The sequence below is a fragment of the Lycium barbarum genome, chromosome 2, assembly GCF_019175385.1.
Source record: "Lycium barbarum isolate Lr01 chromosome 2, ASM1917538v2, whole genome shotgun sequence".
NCBI lineage: Eukaryota > Viridiplantae > Streptophyta > Magnoliopsida > Solanales > Solanaceae > Lycium > Lycium barbarum.
In genome coordinates this window covers 120159863-120182503 of record NC_083338.1, presented here as the reverse complement: position 1 = coordinate 120182503, position 22641 = coordinate 120159863, and the positions used below count along the sequence as shown (strand labels likewise).

The 22641-nt window shown below is 39.0% G+C and overlaps 1 long non-coding RNA gene across 1 annotated transcript; it reads left to right on the top strand.

Moving 5' to 3' along the window:
* The first annotated feature begins 21225 nt into the window (after window positions 1–21225).
* Window positions 21226–21965, top strand: LOC132621685 (uncharacterized). Its single transcript, XR_009575634.1, has 3 exons — window positions 21226–21329; window positions 21412–21557; window positions 21654–21965. It is a non-coding gene; the product is annotated as an uncharacterized LOC132621685 (long non-coding RNA).
* Window positions 21966–22641: the final 676 nt, after the last annotated feature.

The following is a 22641-nucleotide window of genomic DNA, read 5'->3' as shown; positions in this document are numbered from 1 at the left end:
ACTTTCATAGTATGACTTAGCAGCTTGATACCTCTATAGTCGTTGCAACTCTGGATATCTCCCTTGTTCTTATATAGAGGGACCATTACACTCGACCTCCATTCTTCAGGCATCATTGCCGTCTTAGAGATGACATTAAACAACCTAGTCAGCCACTCCAAACCTGTCGGGCCCGCACTCTTCCAAAATTCCCCAGGAATATCGTCAGGTCCAGTCGCTCTTCCCCTGCGCATCCTACGAACATCACCCTTAACCTGCTCAACCTTAATACTCCTGCAATACCTAAAATCGTGACGCCTTCCTGTATGTTCTAAATCTCCCAACACAATGTCTCTGTCCCCTTCTTCATTTAAGAGTTTGGAGAAGTATGACTGCCATCGCCGTCTAATGAGAGTCTCCTCTACCAATACTTTGCCATGCTCGTCCTTGATGCACTTCACTTGAACCACATCACGTGCCTTTCTCTCCCTCACCTTGGCTAGCCTGAACAATTTCTGATCCCCTCCTTTCTCTTCTAGTTCAGCATAAAGGCGTTCAAAAGCTGCCGTTTTTGCCGTCGAAACCGCCAACTTCGCCTCCTTCCTCGCCATCTTATAAAGTTCCCTATTCGTCCACTGCTCCACCTCATCCTTGCTTTCTATCAACTTCGCATACGCCACCTTCTTTGCTTCCACCTTCCCTTTCACTTCTCCATTCCACCACCAGTCCCCTCGATGCTGGCCACGACTACCTGTCGAGACCCCCAACACTTCCCTTGCTACAGCCCTAATGCAACTAGCTGTCCTATCCCACATACTTATCACATCCCCAGTACTATCCCAGGCCCCCATAACCTTCAGTTTCTCTTCCATCTCCACGACACTAGTCGTGGTCAAACTCCTTCATCTGATCCTAGGTCGGTCATCCACGACCCTCTTCTTCCTCGTCATCTCCCTAAATCTATCACCAAGAGCTTATGTCGGGTTGTAAGATAGTCGCTCGGAATGACCTTACAGTCTTTGCACAGACCTTTATCGTCCTTTCTAAGGAGTAAAAAGTCTATTTGGGTCTTAGCCACTGAACTACGGAAGGTTACCAAGTGCTCTTCCTTCTTTGGGAAACTTGAATTGGCTATCACCAACCCGAAAGCTCTTGCAAAATCCAAAAGTGAGACTCCTCCTCCATTCCTGTCCCCGAAGCCAAAGCCTCCATGCACATCATCATAACCTCCCGAAATAGGCCCGATGTGCCCACTGAAATCACCTCCCACGAATAACTTCTCAGTAGGCGGTATACCTCCCACTAATTCGTCCAAATCCTCCCAAAAGCGCCTCTTCTCCTCCTCGCCTAAGCCCGCTTGCGGCGCATATGCACTGATAATGTTCAAAGTGAGCCCTTCAACGACCACTTTAATCGACATCATCCTATCAGTGGCTCTCGTAACCTCTACCACCTGGTCCCTTAAATCACTATCTACTAGAATGCCCACCCCATTTCTATACTTCGACCTACCAGAGAACCACAGCTTATACCCGTCTACCTCTTTAGCTTTAGGACCTACCCATTTAGTCTCTTAGACACAAGCTATATTAATCTTCCTCTTCTTATTAATCTTAACTAGCTCTATGGACTTCCCCGTTAACGTCCCAATGTTCCAAGACCCTACTCTCAATCTAGAGGCTCCTTTAACCCACTTACCCCTCCTAACCCTCGCCCCCGTCCCCGAACGAGAACATGACCTTAATTTACCATCTCTAACCAAAGCCACGAAAATAAGTATGAACTAATAAATTATTCAAAGGTCTAAAGTCAGCAAAATATAACTACAAGTGTATGGACAAATAATGGATATGACAACCGGAGGTACCAACTCCAGTTGAACTGAACCTGGTTGTCGCCGGGAAACACTGTTCACGGTCGAGTTACTGTTCACTACTGGAAAAAGTTCACAAATACCTGAAAGGGAGAAGAGAATAGGGGGGAAAAAAGAAGAAAAGAAAAATAAAAGAAAAAGGGAAAAAGGGGATGGCGCAGCGGCGTACTGGCAGCGCCAGAAGCAGATTAAAAAAGGGGAAGAAAAAGGAGAAGAGAAGAAGAAGAGGAGAAGAAGAAAAGGAAAGAGAGAAGAAAAGTAAATCTAGCCGGAAAAGTGGCCGGCGTTACCTGGTCGCCGGCGTCACCTGAACAGTGGTGACGTATGGTCGCCGGACGGAGTGGCTGGTGGGCAGATCTGGGAGAGAGCAGAGGAGAGAGAAAGAGCAGAGGTAGAAGTGACCAGTATAAAGTTTAAAATGACCATGTTAAAATATTTCACTGAAGATAGAAAAAATGTCACAACATAACAAAGTTTATAATTTTAGTTTGTACCATAAAAATGTTTCCTTTCCTAAAAGTTGGCCTTTCCAATATATAGTACTCACAGTGAACTACTAACATGTAAATAACAAAGTAGAAAAAATAAAAAATACTTATGCGGGTTAAGTGTGAGGTGGGTTTTGTGTGGGGCGGGGCGGTGTGGGTTGAAATCACAAAATAGAGTCATGCAGCGCGGAGCGGGGCGGTTGAAATTTTCGGGGGTTAAGACAAGCTCGTCCCACATCCGCCCCGCCTCGCCCTGCCCCGCCCTGCCCCACTGCCATCCCTAAATGAAATGTACAAGGCATAAGTCTGAATTAAATTTTCTTGATTAAGTACTTTGTGATTCAGACAATTAAAAACTAACTTGGACAGATCTAGGTCATGAAGAATCTATATATGTACATACAGTAAAGAACAAAGGCAAAAAACTAAAATCAGTTTCAGTTGCAAATGGTTACCATGCAGCCTTTTTACTGCCACATTGAAAGAAAAGTTTATGATCTCGCCGCTTAAGATCTTGAGTTCTAGTATACCTAGGCAGAGGGGGAAAAGTTATAGCAAAAAGATTGCCTTATATAAACTGGTCTTTTTCCATTTCTACCATTGAGTTTTCTTTTAACTTTGGAGTGCAGACCCAATTGAAGTAAAATGATTGTAGCGAATCGTATTTTTTTCGATTCGGATTGACACTTGCCTCATTTAAAAAGGAAAGTGTCCCGGAAAAGTACGGTTGTCAGTCGTACCGGAAAAAGAACAAATATACTTCTACGTGGATAGTGCTCTAAATGAACTTTATTTTAGAGTCGCCACCTAATTTTTAGAAAATTAGGAAAACAAATTCGAAAAGGATTCATTCAAAACAGTTAAATTTTAAAAGAATCATAATCTAACCAAAGTTCGGGTAAGGGTTCTGGTGATCCCCCGAAAAAGGTGTTAGGCACCCCCGTATTAAAGATCCATAAAATACGGTTGACCTGCGGGTTCGAATGGTATGCCTTTGCAGATATGAATTGTTTATAGTAAAAAAATTATTTTGGCTTATATTTCCACAACAAAGAATTTAATCATTCATGCAAAATATATCACGTTTCAAGAAACGAAAGTGGTAAAGTTTTGCCCAAAATTGGGCATTTGGGTTTCGGACTAGAAACACCTAGGTTAACTCCCGAAGGCCTTTAACCTAGGTCGAACACTACGTAAGCCCACCCTTTTAAGTTTTAAGTTTTTTTAAAGGGTTTTTATTTAAATGTAGGAAATAGTTCTAGGCATACTATTAGTGTCCCTTTTGTCAACTATATTTATTTTCTTTATCCATTTTAATCCAAGTTTTGAAGGTCGAAATTAGTCCAATAAATCCAAATTAGTCCATATGCACGGTCCACAATTTTTATCTCAATGTCCATAAATTTGTCAAGTCATTTTTTGTCCAAAATCATGATTTGCATGAAATATCCATTTTTAACCATAAGGCAGTTTTAGTCTTAAAATCAATTTTTTTGCACGTTATCATTCATCCAAAATTAGTTTTTATATCTAAAAAAAGAAGTTTTTGGCAACTCTAAATTCGTGATAATTTTTAAAGGGTTCCAATAAACACATTTCGCCAAATAAATAATATAAAGTGAGGGAGTTGGGCCTACCAAGCCCAACAGAGATAAAATGCAATTAAAATTATGTCCGCTCCAAATGCTTAGCTTGTCCATAATGAGGTTGACTCGATCTAAGTGGTTGGTGGGCCTCATTGGACCCACCAACGAATAGGGTGTTTACAAATAAAATGAGCATACAAAGTATTAGTATTTGACTTAAGGACATAAATTAAACTACAATGCCAAAAATTAAATTACAACAGAATTGGACTAGGCCCATAATTATTAAACTAATGGGGGAGAGACAATTATGCAAAAGGGACATTTCTTCGAAATATAAATCGGCTGGAGCATCAAGCGGGCCCAACTGGCCCAACCATTAGAACAGGCATGAAATTTTCTAAGTGTCAAAACGTGATATTCATGATATACTAGGTGATATAATCTCATATGGGGAGCACAACCCTTTAAAGGGAATACCCTCCATATACAACCAACATACACTATATACCCTTTAATATTCACTCGACATACGCCTTCTTTAAATACCCAAAGAAACTCAAAAAATTTCCAGAAATTGCCCAGATTTTCCAAGTTCAAAATATTCAGATTTTATCAAGCAATCAAGCGTATAAGCAACTTAAGGTTATGAATTTTAAGCTAGCAAACTCAGACAAGCATAACCAGTAACAACTCAATCAAAGATAAGAGAGTAACAAACAGTTCTAGGCCAAAACAAATGCATATGAGGCAGTGTCCAGCACACATCATATTTTAAGGGTCAATTTCTCACTTTAAACTCATGATTAATCTAGACTAAAGTAAAGGCAACACTTAGTCAAATAAAGTTTTTCAAAGTTCCAAATTTTAACGGTAGGTATACAATTTCCACAAATGCAGCCTCAAACAAAACTTCCAGTCAAGCTAAACCTATTTTTTGATAGAGTTCAGAGGTGATAACAAATAGAATGTTGTGCCTAAAGTTAAAATCTAGCCTAGTGCCAACAGGATCATTCGGGGGTTGGGGGTGGGGGTTGGGGGCAATACTCAGTTTCTTGAGATTTCAAAACTGCAATTCTCAGTCTGTTTTCAGCTGCACATAGTCTTATAATATTAGCTAAGGGAATTAATCTTACAGATCTTATACAGTTTCAAGTAGAGAGGAGTGGGGACTCATAACCAAAGTCCACACTTAGCAGTTGTGTTTAAAAACACAATGATGCACAACAAATAAGAAGAACAGGACTGCACTATTCTCATAAGTTTTCTTAATCAAACAAAAAGGCCAATTCCAAACAGGACTCAGAAAATGTGCAGTGTCACCGAGAATCAATACAAGATAAGACACTAAGTAAAGGTTCAGAAACAACCAAGCTAATCAACAAGCAGGAAAAACATCTTCATATTTTCAAACTTACAACTCCCTTTCCAAATTTCTTTCAAGCATAAGTAATAGATTTTCAGTCTGCTTATTTATCATTTTCAGTTTCTCAGCCTTTAAAATAGGTTCTCAGTTTTAAATATGCCAAAACAGTCAAAGAAAAGTGAGGGAAACATTTTCATAAGCATTCCAGGTAAGGCATGTGCACATACTGTCCCCACTTAGTCTCAAATCAATTTGAAGTTTCCCAAAAATCCCAGATGCAGTGCACCCTTTAAAACAACAGAAATGCATATATCTTTACGTAAAAGGACCCAGCTAATGTAAGTTGAATCCTCCACAAGATCCTATACTCACTAAATATACAATGCCAACTCTGATCCAATATCAGTTTTAGGCTAAATGTCAATACTATGAAAGAATTCTGCCTAAGTGCAGGGTCTTAAGATGATAATTTTAGCTTAGTTCAATCCCAGAATTAAACAGATAAGTCCAAACACAAATCCAGGATCAAAAAGAGTCTTTATAGGCCATAAAAGGTAGTCAAGACAGGATCAGTAAATTCACAGGCAGCAAAAGGAACATGAAACTTATCCTAAGTGCAGATATGTCTCAAACTACAGTCATAGCAAGTCACAAATGATGGGAGGCTTGTATATGAGCAAATATAGGTCCAAAATGTCACGTCCTTAGTCTTCAACTAAGCGCACGTGCGACACTTGACAACTCGCTCACGTTCTTGCACAACTTGCTCACGATCTTGCTATGCCAAGTCAGCCTAGATTACTTCACTTAAGATCGCTAAGGGCATAGTAGGTGAATAAGACAAGAGAAATTTGCTAGAAGGAAGTTTTTTATTATAGAAGAGTTGATTGATTTTTGCTTGATAGTTTTTACAAATGTATGCCCCTCTATTTATACTACTCACCTAGGGGCTAATGGATAAATAATAATTGTTACACAAGTCCCTCTATATTTACAAGTATGTCCCCTCTCTAGAATTCTCTACCTGCCTAGAATATTCTAAGGCTTCTCAAGAAAGTCCCTCTATATTTACAAGTTTGGGGGCTTACTATATGGCCAAGGGGTTCGAGGAGCAGCTTGACACTGCTAAGTCCTACTTGGATAAGGCAGCAAAGAAGATGAAGAAGTTTGCTGACCGCAAGCGTCGTCCCACAGATTATAAGGTTGGGGACATGGTTTTGGTGAAGTTTAATCAGAGGCAGTTTAACACACTACAGGACGTGCACTAGAACTTGGTACGAAAGTATGAGGGGCCGTTTAGGATCGTTGCCAAGGTGGGCAAGATCTCATATAAGTTGGAGTTACCACCTCATCTTAAGATTCACCCTGTCTTCCATGCTAGCGTGCTCAAGCCATACCATGAAGACAAGGATGATCCCAGCCGAGGTCAGTCGAGTTGAGCGCCGATTACCATCACCGTCTCTCATGATCGGAAAATTGAGGCTATCATTGATTACCAGGCCAGGCGAAAACAAGGGCAGAAAGCCACCGTCATGTTCCTCGTCCACTGGAAGGGGCAACCACCGGAAGAGGGACTTTCTTGAGAAGCCTTAGAATATTCTAGGCATGTAGAGAAAGTCTTCCTAAATATTTTATAAGAATCTAGAGTCTCTCCAAGAAAACTCTCCATGGCTCTAGAATCTTCCCATAAATGCTAGCATCTTTTCCATGTAAGCATCCACATGTCTAAAATATGTGCTTATGTGGCAAGATGACTTCGAACGCTGCCGGTAGTGAATGTGGAGTTTGTGGTTGCTGGCCTGTGGCTAGCTCAAATGGTGTCCGACCTGTGGATTCACTCTGTTGCAGGTTATAGGAGAACTGGGCTAGGTCTAAGAGCCTTGCCCAATCCTTCTGGTGTGCACTCATATAATGCCTCAAATATCACTCCAATAAGGCATTGACCCGTTCTGTTTTTCCATCCGTTTGTGGGTGGAAACTAGTGGAAAAGTGCAGCTCCGTGCCAAGTATGTCGAACAACTCCCTCCAAAAGTTCCCAGTGAAGCGGAGGTCTCGATCACTGATGATATGCCTTGGTAAGCCCCAATATTTCACCACGTTCTTAAAGAATAGTTTGGCGGCTTCCTTAGCTGTACATCCTGGTGAAGCGGGCATGAATGTGGCATACTTTGAAAATCTATCCACGACCACCATGATAGTTCCATAACCGTCGGACTTCGGTAGACAGGTGATAAAGTCCATAGTCACACTCTCCCATGGACGCTCCGCTATTGGTAGTGGCTCCAAAAGTCCTCCGGGCTGCCTTTGCTCAACCTTGTCTTGTTGGCACACAAGACAAGTCTGCACATAACACTGTATGTCCTCACGCATGCGCGGCCAATAATAGACCGACTCAACCAAGGCTCTAGTGCGGCGTTGACCTGGGTGACTGGCCCATAAGGTGTCGTGGCTCTCCTTCATAATACGTCGCCTAATATCTCCAAACTTCGGCACGTAGACTCTCCGACCTGTGGTGAGCAATATACCGTCTTCCAACAAAAAGCGCCTCGTCTTCCCCTGGGTGGCTAACTCCATAAGCTGCTTAGCTGTGGGATCATGTTGCATGCCTTCCTTTATAGCCTCTCGTATATCCCAACTTGCTGAAGTAATGGCAACAAGCTCGGCCTTTCTACTCAAGGCATCGGCTACAACGTTACCTTTGCCCGACTTATACTCCAACACATAGTCGAACTCAGCCAAGAAATCTTGCCACCTATCCTATTTTGGTGTGAGCTTCTTCTGTGTCTGGAAGTAGGTAGTGGCCACATTGTCAGTCTTGACCACGAACTTCGACCCCAGCAAATAATGTCTCCATATGCGAAAACAATACACAGTGGCAGTCGTCTCCTTCTCTTGCACCGTGTAACGTCGCTCCGTATCGTTCAACTTGCGGCTCTCGAACGCTATGGGATGCCTATCTTGCATCAGGACACCCCCAATGGCAAATTCAGAAGCATCTGTATGCACCTCGAACATTTTGCTAAAGTCGGGCAGTGCTAGAACTGGCTCCTCTGTAACGGCTGCCTTAAGGTCTTCAAACGCCTTTTGGCAGTGCTCCGTCCATCCCCATGATTTGTTCTTCTTTAACAACTCGGTCAAGGGTGCTGCTTTACCTGAATAGCCATTGATAAAATGCCGGTAGTAATTAACAAGGCCAAGGAAGGATCTCAACTCAGTTACCTTTGTAGGTGCCTCCCACTCTTGGATAGCCCGTACCTTAGCCTCATCCATGCGTAGCTCGCCATTGCTAATGACATGGCCCAAGAAGTGCACCTTTGATTATGCAAACTCGCACTTTTCCCTCTTGATGTATAGCTCGTTCTCTCGCAAGACTTGGAAAACCTTTCGTAAGTGTTCCACGTGCTCCCCCAATGTGTTGCTGTAGATGACTATATCATCCAAGTAGACTACCACGAACTGATCCAGGTAGAGATGAAAGATCTCATTCATGAGAGTGCAAAATGTAGCGGGTGCGTTGGTTAACCCGAAGGGCATCACCAACCACTCGAAGGCTCTGTACCTTTTCACACAGGCTGTCTTTGGTTCGTCCCCTTCTGTAATCCGAACTTGGTAGTAACCTTTGCGAAAATCCACCTTGGTAAAGTACTTGGCTTGTCTAAGTCTATCAAATAAGTCGGCAATGAGCGGGATCGGGTACTTGTTCTTCACTGTGACCTTATTAAGTGCCCGATAGTCTATACACAGGCGCAATGATCCATCCTTCTTCTTTTGAAACAACACTGATGCACCAAAGGGTGCCTTCGATGGGCGAATGTGGCCGGCATCTAGTAACTCCTTATTTGGTTCCTAAGCTCCTCCAACTCAGGCGGTGCCATGTGATAAGGGGAAAATGTGGGTGGCTTAGCCCCTGGCTCCAACTCAATCTTATGATCCACCTCACGTCTAGGAGACAGGTGCTTAGGTAGCTCATCGGGCATGATATCTTTGTTCTCCTCGAGCAACTTCTCTATGCAAAGAAGTAGTGTGTCTTGGGGACCCTTGTATTCTTCCAAACTTGCAATAGTTGCCATGAATGTCGGCTCTCCTTTTTAAGACCCTTGATTAACTGCATAGCTGAAAGTTGTGTTTGTCCCTTTGCATGCGACATAGTCACTGTAGGTACCATGCAAGCTCTTTCTCGCTCCAAGACCAAGAGACGTTTGAGGTAGGAGTCGATCATCACGTGGCAATTCCTAAAGAACTCTTGTCCTAGAACAATGTCAAAGATATCCATAGTAGTGGCGGTAAAATTTGTCATACCTTTCCAATCGCCCAATTTGACACCAACGCCATTAGCTACACCACGAGCATTTTCTGGCTTAGCATTCACGGTCTTAACAAGGGCGTTAATTGGGGCGAGCTTCAACTCTAGTCTCTTCGGTGCAGCCTCAGTCACAAAATTGTGAGTCGCTCCAGTGTCCACCAATGCCCGAGCGAGCTTGTTGTTTATAGTGATATCTACGTATTGATTTCTATTCTCGTCGGGTTAGATAGGTTGCTCCTTGACAGCGCCACATATGCTTATCATACCTAACTGTGCGATGTCTGAACTCTCTCCTTGCGTCTGCTCCTTTTGTTCACGAACCATTGCATTGAGGCTCTTCAAGTCGGGGCAATTTCTAAAGCCGTGTGGTCCTCCACATATGTAGCATCCCTTTTTCTCGACCTGCGCCTTCTTCTCAGCATAGCCCTGACGACCATTTGAATTTTTCCATCGAACTTGTTGGCATTTTGAGTCCTGGAGTAGTATTGTTGAGACTCCTTGTTCTTACCACGGTCTCCCCCACCTGTGGCATTTCCACCCCTTGACTCATGACCTTTGCATTTGTCGCGTTTGTCATGCTTGAAATCCATCAAAGACTCGGCCTCCACTATGGCTTGGTCTATATCGCTGACTTGTCGGCATTGCAACTCTTGCTTAGCCCAGTTCTGTAACCCGTCCATGAAGTGAAATAACAAGTCATCACTAGTGAGGTTGGGAATTCGAAGCATAAGGGTGGTGAACTCCTTGACATAGTCGCGAACGCTCCCTGTCTGCTTCAACTCTCTAAGTTTGCGCCTTGCCTCATACAAGACATTATTTGGGAAGAACTGTCGCTTGAACTCATGCTTGAACTGATCCCACGTGTTGATTGTGCATAGACCTCTGTCAGCATCGGCGACCTTTCTTCTCCACCATAACATGGCAGTCTCTGTTAGGTACAACACAGCGGTGTTGATCTTGGCCTCATCGTCCCTCACTTTTCCATGCCTGAAATAATTCTCCAAGTGCCAAAGAAAGTTCTCCACCTCTTGTGCATCACGAACCCCTTTGAACACTGGTGGCTTGGGAGCCTCGATCTTAGCCTCTCTCGTCACGATAGTGATGAGTACTTTTGGGGTAAGAGTAGAAGTGCCCGACATGTTAAGAAGGTTGTATTGTAAGGTATTTGGAGCCTATAATAGTCAAGCGATATGTTTTGAAGTCAAGCAAGTAGTAAATTTGAAATCGGCAAAGGCCGTCGCAAGTTACGTCCTTAAGTTCATCAATAAATGGGTCATGTTTCGCTGAGCGTTTCTCCTAATCTACTTTGAGTTATGGGGTGTTCCACCCACCAAGTCGGGGGTCTACGAGTCTACTTTCTAACACATCAAACTGTTTCTCATTTGAATTTTCCTATAAGGAGATATGATCATTTTACTGGAAAGTAGCAGAAATGGTAATTTGCGCGTTCGGGACATCCGATAAGGAAATTAGAAACTTGATAGAATATATTTCTATTTCTGGGATGCTTTAGTCTTTATTAAATATTAGTATATGTACTAATGTTATAGTATTTATGATTTATTAATATTTTAATATGGACATTTAAGTCTAGCTATTTAGATAAATTACTAATCACATGAGCAATTGGGTAAATATTAAAATTTTATGGGTAGTAAATGAATTAAATAAGAGTTATGATGGATAAGTGCTATATTTCCAATTCAGCCACGTTAGTTCATGACCAGGTAGAGACAAATGACACATATCAACATGATTTCTTGGTGGTACCATTAGGATGAGCAGGTATTAATGTATATTATAGCTAAGTGGACCCCATGGTCCATAATTAGTGGCTTCATTGATATCTTACTATAAATAAGAAAACTATCTTTAGGAAACCTACGCAGCTATTAGAGCATACATGCAACTACTTCATTTCACATTTTAAGGGTACGAAAAAGTTGAAGCAACAAGGTGCGGTGAACAACATAAAGGTTATACCCCGTCAATTACATAATTCAACACCGATTGTTCTTCGAGTTGTAGAATATCGAAGGTTACTTCGTAGTTGAGTAAGGTGAAAGGAGGGCTGATTCTTCACATCTAAGGTAAGGTGTACAAGCTCGTGTGAGCTTTAGATACATTGTTCTAGTAAGAACTGAGAGAACGGTGTTCGGAAGCTGTGAGTTCAATTGTTTGAAGTTGTTATAGGCTATTGTTGGGATGTTCTTGATATACTGAGGCTCTGGAGTTGTCATAATTGTGTATATGTGAGGTTGTTGTTGTGGAGTTTGAAAGGAATAAGGATGGGGAGAAATGTCGTAGGGCTATGTGTATAGCGAGCTCGCTGCTCGTCGCTTAGTTGTTGTGTTTCCTTTTCGTTGATACTAGTGCTATCTAACTTGTAAAGGTGGTTGATTTCGTCGTCTTCATTGAAGGATTGATAACCAAAGGTATGTCTATTCCCTTTCTTTGTTTTGGAATGAATCCTCAACCGAGCAAGCCCTGAATAAGGGCACAAAGAAGTGCCTCCACAAAGATCTCATCTCTATATTGTTCTTGATAGCAGTAGTTTCCCTTGTCTGGAGTAGCATGGTTGCTTATATAGTTAGTATCTAGAAAAAATGATTGTAGAGTTCATAGAAGTATGCATGCACTAGCCTACGTGGTTATCTATTCACATGTTGTCTTCGGGGCAATTGACTATATTGTTGCCTTCAGGACTATATAGATGCGAGCTTGCCTTCAGGGCTATACAAATACAGATTGCCTTCGGGCCTATAAATATACCGATTGCCTTCGGGGCTATATAGAGTTCCTTGGGGGCTATACACTCGCCTTCGTGGCTATGCACTCGCCTTCGGGGCTATTTACACATTTCTAGATGCCATACATGAGGCTAAGTAGTTTGATATTATGCTGTTTAACTGTTAGATGACAGAGGTAGGTAAGTATAGCAAAGTTCTTTATTGACTCTTCAATTTATCTTGTACTTCAATTCAATATCAGTTTCAGTTAGCTTACACACTCAGTAAATTATTTCGCACTGACGTCCTTTTTCCAGGTATGCTGTGTTCATGCTCGCATATTCAGATAAGCAATCGAAGGGACTGTATCAGTAAATTTGCTGAGTACCAGCTAGTGTGGTAAGCTCTATGTCATTCAGAGTTACCAGTTCCAGAGTTTTGTGTATACACAGATAATGGGTAGGCCAGGGCCCTGGCCCAACCATAGTACAGTTGTCACTCTTTAGACGCTTGCAGACGTATCAAGAGGCGGATCCACAGTGGTTAGTGGGGGTTCCCGGGAACCCATAACTTTTTCTGGCACCTTGTAATTGTATTGAAAAATATACTCAAGATATAATAATAATTAGATGGGAACTAAGTAACAATATGGATGCTTGGCTCAGTGAGAAAAAGTAACTAGGCGAAGCGCATCCGTGCTAGAGATGCAGGATCGAGCCCCTCATGTGGTTTTTGTTTTTTACTTATTAAGCTCATTTTTGTATTCCGAAATATCTTTGCTGGGAACCCACAAACTAAAATTCCTGGATCCGCTTCTGGACGTATCCTGGATGTCCTGTAGTGTCAGTATGGCGGTCTTGTTGGCCCGCATAGCGATACTTATGTTATACATGACGGGATGATCCCGCTTATTGGTTAAATTGATTGTTGATTACAGACATTTTAGGGTATGACCTTGTCAGCCTAAGTTACGATACCACACTTATAGATCAGCTTCATTGGCCAAAGTTATTCATTGAGATACAAGTTATACGAGCTACAGATTGGTATGCTCGGGCTTAGTGAGCCATCGGGTGCCGGCCACGCCTCCCCAGGTTTGGGGCGTGACAATTTATTTTATACAAACATGTATCACAGGACTCATATATAACTACAACGCTATATATATTATTAAAAAACTGAATAAATAATTATAGAACAATGTACAATTTTTTGTGAATGATCAACGTGGATCATCATACGATGACTTATTTGTTGCGGTAAAGAGATTGGATATCGTCGTTGAACCTACAAAAATAAACATTCATAGTTTTGATTTCTCTGCCTATGAATCTTTACATATTTAGCGAATTATTAATCACTACATCATTTAATTATCTTTGTGTTTAAGTTTATGTAGTTATTCCACATACAAGGCCAATATAATATCAAAAATATTACTGTAAATGCAACGTATTTCCTACAAATATGCGGGACCAAGATGAGTATATTTTAATTAATTGATTATTAAATATATTTAGTCATATATCATAGGACCAGAATTAGTGTTATTGTCCCAAATTAGAAAGAAGGGGTCCATGTTGCTTCATCCTACAGAAAATAAATTGGGAAAGGAAGGGTCACACTGACATAGCCATTGATATTTTTCGATTTTGGTAATCAAGTTAAAGATGATTTTTCCGTATTTCTTGTCTTACCTTAGATAAATTTTGCTCCAAAGATATCGCACTTTTCGTGTCTATTATCGGCCTATATAACGAATCCTTCATTAAATTGTACTCCTACCTCGAAAGGCAAAAATTGGTAGGTAAAACTTAAAAGCAGGTCAATTTCTGTATTTAATACATCATTACATGCTCTGTTAGGGGGAAAATTGAATTAAAAAACTGGAAACAGTTTTTAGATAAGGAAAGGCTCTTGAAGCTCTTTCATTGCAGGCTGCTATAATTACTAGTTGATGTTATCACATGTATCTAGGAAGAAATAGGAACCTGGTGAAAGTCCGATATTGTGATGGGTCATCATATACTGGCGATATTGAAGAAGTTGACCCCGTAATTAATTAGACTATTCTTCTCTTTAGTCTTGTTAGAAGTTCATTTGTGTAACTCTGTAACTATAGAAATGCCAAAATATTTCAGGATAATAACCTCCACTTTAGAGGGCAAAAATTTTCCAGGCAATCATGGAGGAATTGCTGTGCTTTAAAGGGACACTACTAAAAAATCTCTATTTTCTCATTGAATTTTACATTGAGAAATGTTCTCAGTGAATGTCGGTGGAAAAAACCTAAATGGTAGTGTTTTCACACGAACCTGTTTCCCAGTCAGCTGGTTCGATGAGAATCATGAGGTGAAAAATCTTGAGGAACTTTGTTACGCGTAAGTTCATAAATCTCGAGGAACTTTTCAGTGTCAATTTTTTTCTCTGTCAAACTAATTCTTGAATGAGTTTATGCAGAAAAACTATATCTGGGGGAACCACATATCCAGGAGATGTATCAAAATTAAAGAGTTGTTACTTTGCATGTAAGAGTAGTATCTTTTAAAAAAAAAAAAAAAAAAAGTAGTTTCTCTTTGGTTATTTTTATTGCTTTATTGTATCTCAACTTCACTTTCTATTAGTTTCTGGAGTTACATTCTTATCCCTAATGAATATAAACGTTATCTTACGTGCTCTCTTTTTTTGGGGCTTAGGGATCTGCCAAGAATCTGCCACCCTCTTGCACCTTGAGCTTAGACCCAAATTTGGTAAGAAAAATTTAATTTTTTTTTTGGTGGTAAAATTAGCCAGCATTTGATGTTTCTCACAGTAAACATAAAATACGATGATTTGGCGGTGCTTCTTCCCTCAGTATGCAGCACAACATATTTGCACACCACTTCTCATTGTCAATTCGGCCTATGATTCCTAGCAGGTTAGAAAATCCGGCTTTTATGTAATTTAACAAATTGTCTTTCTATGCTATTTAATTTATTTCTTTTTCGTTTCCCTTCATATTCTAAATGGTTTTTGCCTTTTGATTCTTGAAAATCAAATAAATAAGAGTTTAATTCCGGGAGATGCCAATCCGCGACATGTTTGGGATTATTGCAAGGGGAATATGTTGGTGATCTTGCAGTGAAATTACAATTACAATTGAAAAATAACAATGACGCAATAAAAAAAAATTATGGCTGAGGCGCGGATATCTCGCTATCTTTAAGGAGATTCAAGCCCACTGCAGCAAATTTACCGGTCCAGCAGTAATCTTTCTGACTTGTCCCCTCCAGGATACAACAGCACGAACACGTCGTATAACTCAACGAACTCTGGACAAGATGTTGAGTCCAAAGCTCCACCAAAAGAACACCTTCCTTCAACTAATAAACTCTTTTATTTTTCACTTTCCTCACTTTTCCTCTCTACACCCACAAGTTAAGGATTGAACTTATTTTTTTCTTGAATGTATAAAATGGTGAATCATAATTCATCCTTTTATAATGGATGAAAATGTGAAAAACTTGTTCAACAAAAAATGTGAAAAACATTGTCACATTTTTTTACTACAAAGCAATGTGAAACTAAGACCAAATATGTTCATATGGTGGCTACCATGGTCTTCACATTTTTTTCCACAAAACATGTGAAAGATATGGTCAACTTTTGTGGCTACCCAAATGAAAATAAAATTACATGGCAAGGCACAAAACATGTGAGGAATTTGGACAAAAATATGAAAGATATTTGCAATATTAAAATGCTCAAAAACCTAACAATCCCCCACTCATTTTAATATTAATATAAGAGAGTTTATCAGTTGAAGGTAGATTAATATGCATAATGAAGGTGTGCTCTGCATTAAACCTCCACTTAGTAAAACGATAATCTTTACTCCAAAGCCGTAGTGGTCTCAGACTTGAACTATGACTGTTTTAGGGAAATAAAGAATTACTGCTTACACATAATAATCAAGATGTTGACATGAGCTTTAATAGCCAGCACATTACGACCTTGTGCTATCCCGGTTTTCATGAGTGCTTTTGAGAACGAGCCCAATTCTCATAGAAAGCGGCCTACTTCCACACTCACATAGGTGAAATCTGTCAAGAGGGCTTCTGTAACTTAACACCCCACTCATACGAGCTACAGAGTTTCATTAAGAGTTTATAAACTCAACCTCCACAAATTGTTACAGAATAATGCACTTACATCATAGGGAGGAAATAAATAAAATAGTGCATTTTTCTCAACAAGTCATCATATGATTCGTTTTTCCCATTGAACCTGGTTATAGGATCTCTAGTCCCCAGGTTGGGTTTCCTCATATACGACTCATGAATTTATGGGCTTCAATCCCATCCCCCTCGATGTGCTCCAGACCTTTTCTCTTGCCAAGGCCTTGGTTAGTGGATCTGCAAGATTATCACAAGATTTGACATAATCAACATTAATGGTACCACTTGTCAAATATGATCTCACAGTACTGTGTTTTCTCCTTATAGATCTGGATTTACCGTTATAATAACGGTTTTGAACTCTACCAATTGCAGCGGTGCTATCACAATGAATTAAAATAGGAGGAATTGGTTTTTCAAAATAAGGAATTTGAAATAATAAATCTCTTATCCAATTCGCTTCTTCAGTAGTTGAAGCTAAAGCAATTAGTTCAGCCTCCATGGTAGAGTTAGCAATAATAGTTTGCTCTTTTGATTTCCAACAAATAGCACCACCTGCCAACGTAAAGATATAACCAGTGGTAGAACAGGAATCACCAGATAAAGTGTTCCAATCTGCATCAGTAAAGCCTTCAAGTACAGCAGGATATTTTTTATAAAACAAGCCATAGGTTTTTGTACCAACTAAATATTTCATAACTCTCGTTATGGCATGTCAATGTTCACTACCTGGCTTGCTTGTAAACCTGCTAAGTACTCCAACTGCATACGCAATATCAGGCCTAGTGCAATAGTCACATATCTCAAACTTCCAATTAAGCTAGCATATTCCTTTTGATTTATCACATCATTGTCACTTTGAACAGGAAACAAGTGAACACTTGAATCAAAAGGAGTTATAACATGCTTGCAATCAAGAAAGTTATATTTTTTCAATATTTTCTCAACATAATGTGAGTGGTCAAGGAATATTCCATCACATGTTTTAGTAATTTTTATTCCAAGAATTAAATTTGCCTCACCAAGATCTTTCATGTCAAAATGGCTTCTAAGAATATTTTTAGTTTCATCAATAACATTCATGTTAGAGCCAAAGATCAATAAATCATCAACATAGAGGCAAACAATAACATGTGAATTATTCCAAGACTTATGATAGATGCACTTATCACATTCGTTTGTTTTAAAACCATTTTCAATCATGCAGGAATCAAATTTCTCATGCCATTGCTTTGGTGCCTGTTTCAAGCCATATAGGGATTTAGTAAGTTTACACACTTTGCTCTCTTGGCCTGCTTCAATAAAACCTTCGGGTTGTTCTATATAAATTTCCTCATTTAGGTCCCCATATAAAAAAGCAGTTTTTACATCCATTTGGTGAATGTGCAAATCAAAAATTGCAGCAATAGCAATTAAAAGCCTTATGGATGTAATTCTAATTACCGGAGAAAAAGTATCAAAAAATTCTAGGCCTTCTAGTTGTTTAAAACCTTTAGCAACTAGTCTAGCCTTATATTTATCAACAGAGCCATCCGGTTTTAACTTTTTTCTAAGGACCCATTTACACCCAATTGTTTTACAACCCGGTGGTAATTCAACTAACTTCTAAGTTTTATTGGAAATAAGTGACTCCATTTCATCATTTACAGTCTCTTTCCAAAAAATAGCATCATGTGAAGATAAAGCTTCTTGTAAATTGAGAGGGTCATTTCCAACATTAAAAACATAAAAATCAGGACCAAAATCTTTTTCTACTCTAGCTCTTTTGCTTCTTCTTAACTCAAAATCATCACTTTCTTTATTTTTCAAAACAGGAGTAGAAGAGCTAGGTAGTGACAAAATATTTTCGTTAGTCCTATGACCCCCACTATTTTTAGAATCAAATGGAAATTTGTTTTCATGAAAAATAGCATCTCCTGATTCTATTAGTATATTATCTTCAAGGCTAAAAAATCTATAGGCTGTACTATTTGAAGCATAACCAAGAAAAGCACAAGTAGTAACTTTTTTACCCAATTTACTTATTTTGGGATCCATTAGCCTTACATAAGCTAAACAACCCCAAACTCTTAGATATCCCAAATTTGGCTTGTGACCTCTCCACAACTCAAATGGTGTTAATTTAGTATTTTTATGAGGCACACGATTCAACACATAACAAGCAGTTAAAATAGCTTCACCCCAAAAATTTAAAGGTGCACTAGACTCAATAAGCATGACATTTGTCAACTCAACCAAAGTTCTATTTTTTCTCTCTGCTACACCATTAGATGCAGGAGAGTAAGGTGGAGTAGTTTCATGAATTATTCCCAACGATCTAACAAAAGAATTAAACTCGTTAGACTCATATTCACGGCCTCTATCACTTCTAATTCTTTTTATTTTTCTACCAAACTGATTTTCAACTTCATGGAGATAAATTTTAAAATTTTCAAAAGCATCACTTTTATTTTTCATCAAGAAAACATATGTATACTTAGAAAAGTCATCAATAAAAGTGATAAAATATCTATTTCCTCCACGAGTTAAAATTCCTCCAAGTTCACAAATATCAGTATGTATTAACTCTAATATTTCAATTTTTCTTTCAACTTGGAAATGAGGCCCTTTTGTGATTTTAGCTTTACTACAAGCTTCACACTTTTCAAAATCCTTTTTAATCATTGGGATTAATCCTAAACTACTCATGATTCCCACATAACGATTATTAATATGACACAAACGAGCATGCCAAAAATTAGTGGAAGAAAGCATGTAAACAGAATTAGTAACTTTATTCATCTCAACATTCAGTTTGAACATCCCATCACAAGCATACCCCTTTCCCACAAAAATACCTTTTTTCACTATTACATATTGATCAGACTTAATAATTTGTTTGAAGCCTGCTTTGTTAAGAAGAAAACTAGACATCAAATTTTTTCTCATGGAAGGAGTAAAAAGCACATCTTTTAGAGTTAACACCCTTCCTGAAGTAAAGCTCAACTCGACATCTCCCTTTCCGAGCACTTGAGTAGTGTGAGAATCACCAAGCATGATGGTTTTGGGCTCCTCAAATGGAGTATACACTTTGAACCAATCTTTGTCATAGCAGACATGACGGTTTGCACCAGAATCAGCCCACCATCCATCAACATTTTCAACCATATTTATGTCTGTTATCACCGCCACAAGTGGCTCTTCGGTAACGTTCGCCTGAGGTGTAGGACCACGTTTCCGAAACTTGCAAAATCGAGCAATATGCCCACTCTTACCACAGTCAAAGCATGGTCCTCTATTTTGTGCTTGTTGATTTTGTGCTTGGTTCATACCACCATTATTTTTCTTGGGAGGTCTACCGTTATTTTTCTTAAATATTTTCTTCTTAGGCTTCATTGAGGTATTTTTGTTAGCATTAGGAGCAGCATTATTTGAAGTAATTAAATTTACCTTATTTGTGACGGGTTGTAAGTTGCTCTCTTCCGTTTGCAAAAGTGCATCTTGGCCCCTTGCTTCTTCCTCCATGCGGATTCGCATAATCAACGTCTCAAGAGAGGTTTCCTTTTGTTTGTGGCGCATATTTTTTTTGAAATTCCTTCCATGAAGGTGGAAGCTTATCTATTATGCCACAAACAATAAGGTTATCTCCAATTTTTATATCCTCGGACCTGAGCTCTCCAACGATCATTATAAAATCTTGGGCTTGGTCTGCCACTGATTTGTTGTCCACCATTTGGAAACGGAAAAATCTACTAGCAGCATATTTTTTCGCTCCAGCCTCCTCGGTATCATATTTACTCTGCAACGCTTTCCAAATTTTCTTTGCAGTAGAGTAAGTTCTATCATAATAATCATAAAAATTATCTGATAGACAATTAAGTAAATAATACCGACACTTGTATGAATCTTCATCGTGCTGTTCAGTTTTTTCTTGAAGAGAAATAAGTTCTTCATCATTCATGGACGTGTTGTCTATTTTATTTGGATTCTTCTCAGTTAACACATAAGAAACATTGAGAAGACTTAAGTAGAAAAGTACTTTACCCTTCCATCTCTTAAAATGAGTACCGTTGAACCGAAATGACTTGTTCAGATCTCCTACTTTGACATCCGCCGATTTTTCAATTGTAGCCATTTGAATCTCCTTAAAGTTGTTGGTGATCTTGCAGTTAAATTACAATTACAATTGAAAAATAACAATGACGCAATAAAAAAAATATTATGGCTGAGGCGCGGATATCTCGCTCTCTTTAAGGAGATTCAAGCCCACTGCAGCAAATTTACCGGTCCAGCAGTAATCTTTCTGACTTGTCCCCTCCAGGATACAACAGCCCGAATACGTCGTATAACTCAACGAACTCTGGACAAGATGTTGAGTCCAAAGCTCCACCAAAAGAACACCTTCCTTCAACTAATAAACTCTTTTATTTTTCACTTTCCTCACTTTTCCTCTCTACACCCACAAGTTAAGGATTGAACTTATTTTTTTCTTGAATGTATAAAATGGTGAATCATAATTCATCCTTTTATAATGGATGAAAATGTGAAAAACTTGTTCAACAAAAAATGTGAAAAACATTGTCACATTTTTTTACTACAAAGCAATGTGAAACTAAGACCAAATATGTTCATATGGTGGCTACCATGTTCATATGGTGGCTACCATGGTCTTCACATTTTCTTCCACAAAAAATGTGAAAGATATGGTCAACTTTTGTGGCTACCCAAATGAAAATAAAATTACATGGCAAGGCACAAAACATGTGAGGAATTTGGACAACAATATGAAAGATATTTGCAATATTAAAATGCTCAAAAACCTAACAGAATATAAATAATTGCTCACCTAATCAACTGCAATTCTCCAAGGTCAGTATACGTGCTAGTTTCTGGGAGTTAATTGCCTTTTAATTTGATTGAAATCTCACTTGCTTTTCACTTATTGTTTCAGATTTCAGGATAATGTTTCTAGAGGAACTTGATGAATTAAGACCAAGTTCATCGATAGGATGCTTTATTACCTCTTGCCATTCTCACAATGGTATAGAGAGACCAAGTTATTGGTCCTACGACAATTCTCCGACATTAGACAACAAGGTAATTTCCCTCTCTTTCTTTTCCTGAATATAGTTTTCAGCTTTCGCATTGTATTGTTAATTCGACGACGTTTTTGACACTTCATTATTGTAACAGACAATCGCTGAAGCTGTTGGAGACTGGTTTTTCGATAGGAGTGGGTTTCAAGGGGTTTATTATCCCTATCTATGTGTCAAATTTTGCCTCTACATGTGTTCATGTTGTACTTCTATTTCAGATGTTTGTTTGGTTAACAAGTAAGAATTACTATTATCTATTGTTAAATGTAAACTACCTCTAGTACTCATGTTAGAAGATTTATTTTTACTTGTTTGACTTCAACATATTTTAAGCCCTTATTAAACTTTGAATAAAAGCCATATCTGGGGCAAGAATCAATGTCTAGCTATACCAAGTTTTCAAGTTCATCATGAAATGCATGTACAAGCATTTATTAGAAACAAATATTCCTTGTCACTGAAGCTTTCATGTTTAGTGTTATCCCTCAAAAATGTAACTCAAATTTCGTTGAGAAAAACTTAACAGCTTAAAGCTAAAAGCTCTACCCAAAGGGTAAAAGAAAAGGAAAAAGAACCAAAGGTAAAGACCAATTGCTAACAGAAAGCCAATGCTTTCAACTGGGCCACTGTCCATGTGTTGTAAGCAAATTATGATAATGTTGCAAATTCATGTTTGTGTCTTAGTTTTATTTCCTTAGACATCAGTAACCTGTAGAACTCGGGAAGAAGAAAGGGAACATTCTTGCTATTTGGATTGCCTAGAAGACTGACTATAAGGTTTATGGGTGGGACCGATTTAAGGATCCCAAACAGATTGATGAAAAATGCAGAAGGGGTGAAAGTATGTTTCCATGTTAATATGAGCTTATCCACAGTTTCTCCATCCAAAGATAATCCAGTTTCTCATAGTAGATTAAATTATGTCATATAATGGTACTAAACGGTCTGCACTATCTTGTTTGAGACATTTAATCTAGTTATTCGTTTAATAATTTGAGATGGATTGTTGGATTGTATTTTGGCAGGCAGTCTGTAGAAGTAACAATGATTTTTTGCGGATTTCCAAGAACTTAGCAGTTTAAAAA